Source organism: Austrofundulus limnaeus, unplaced genomic scaffold, assembly GCF_001266775.1.
Source record: "Austrofundulus limnaeus strain Quisiro unplaced genomic scaffold, Austrofundulus_limnaeus-1.0 Scaffold123, whole genome shotgun sequence".
NCBI lineage: Eukaryota > Metazoa > Chordata > Actinopteri > Cyprinodontiformes > Rivulidae > Austrofundulus > Austrofundulus limnaeus.
The window spans coordinates 1,450,886-1,452,763 of NW_013952525.1; the positions used below are offsets into that span (position 1 = coordinate 1,450,886).

Genomic DNA, 1,878 nt, shown 5'->3' on the forward strand with positions numbered 1-1,878 from the left:
ACTCTACATGATGTAAGCAGGGCCACTTGTATGAAAAATAAAAAAAATAAATGGAAAGTGCGCTCTATCACTTTTTTTTTTTCATTTTTGTTTAATGCAAAAAAATATTATTTTGTTTTAAACACTCAACGCTAAACCTTTAGTCTTTTCACTAAACCAGGGGGTCTGCAACCTTCTGCTCCTTGCTTTACTATTAAATGTGTCCAGAGCCGCAAAACATGCTACATCTGTGTTTGTCAACTGCTGGTCCGTGGGCCACTTTGAGTTTGTTGTGTAGGGTGACATTATACAACTATAAATATATCAAATCAGCTTTATTTATAAAGAGCTTTAAAACAGTGGCTGCTGAAACAAAGGGCTGTACATGGAGGCAAAAACAAAACAAATCAACAATAAAAACAAAAACAGCTAAAACAGAACAAAGTCTCGTGTTAGGTTAAAGGTCAGTGAATAAAAACAAGTTTTAAGAATAGATTTAAAAACAGGCAGTGAGGAGGCCTGCCTGTTTATAGTGAATTTGAACATTTATCATTTTTATAATCCTTGGGATAAAAAGACCATCCTATAAACAAAAAAAATACTGTGTACAGTTTATACCAAATTTAATAAAAACCTTAAGTTTTTAGTATTTTCTAATGAATTAACCATATTTCTTCTCAGCAGCTTGTCTCGCAGGTATTCAAAAAATCCTGAATGATTTGAGAATTTTAAAAAAAATCATACTTTCAGGCTGGATTGTTGAAGTGGTCAACAAACTACTAACATGATCTATCATGTACGATCASGTTTAACTCCTTGTGTTATAATAGTTTCAGAAATGTGTCGATATATATGAGCTGTGGTTTGTTTCACGTCTGTTCTACACGCAGACAACCATCCTGGTTTRGTGTTAAATTTATGATTGAGGTGACTCAAACTCAGCAGTTAGTCATTTTGTGTAATGAGCCTGTTTGTTCTCTGAGAATACGCTGACTCAGCTGGATTTAAGAGGCTTTGAAAAGCTGCCTGATGTGTTCCTGTTTATTGATCTGGTCCGACTGTGACGCAGCAGAGGAATGCAGCGGCGAACATCACCTGCGGTGTTTAGATGACCCCGCCCCCTTCGCTCCGCCTCACTCTGCGGTGTAGATCGTTCCTCACGAGTGTGTGTGAAATTAGGAGCAAATAAAGCTGCCGGAGCTCCGGGCTCTTTCAGGCTGACAGGTTCTGTTCCAGACCTGCTGCGGGAGCAGAAATATGTGAAGCCGAACTCGACCGTTTTCACCCAGAATCTGATGGAAGCTGTAAGAACTAAAGCTGAACTCCAGATTCTGTGTTTTCTGCACTGGTTTTACAGTTTCACTAAGTCCAGTTTGTGCCGTTTTAGCTCAAAACATTCAGTTCATTTAGGAGATGGGTGCTAGGATTTTTACTTTTCCAAAATTTTTACTTTATTTAGAAATATTTTCTACATTAAAAATWCATTCATTCTTCAGATCTTTCAAAAACTTTCTTCTTTTTAAATCTGCATCAGAAAACTGCTCTGTTTTTGTCTTTTTAAAGCTATATTTAGCTTTTAGCTAGCATTCTTCTTTTTATTTTTAGCTAGACTTGTAAGACTTCAGATGATCTTAAAGAAAAATGTTTGTTTTATTTAATGTTCTGTAGTGCCAAGATGTTTTTTTTAAATAAAGTTTAACCAGGAAAAAAAGACTTAGCTAGCCTTTTGCTACTTCTGGTTTTTAACTAGCATTTTGCAGCTTTTAGTTACCTATCTGCTAGTTTTAGCATTTTGTTACTTTAAATTTTAACCACCATTTTACTACTTTTTACTTTTTAAATTAGCATATTGCTTCTTTTAGTTTTTGGAAAGCATTTTGCTTCTTTTTGCTTCTAAAT

The 1,878-nt window shown here is 35.2% G+C and overlaps 1 protein-coding gene across 1 annotated transcript in view; it reads left to right on the forward strand.

The window, feature by feature from the left end:
* Positions 1-1,878, forward strand: part of ptk7b (protein tyrosine kinase 7b) — a gene marked incomplete at its 5' end in the record, with an annotated part of 96,466 nt that overhangs the window by 78,441 nt on the left and 16,147 nt on the right.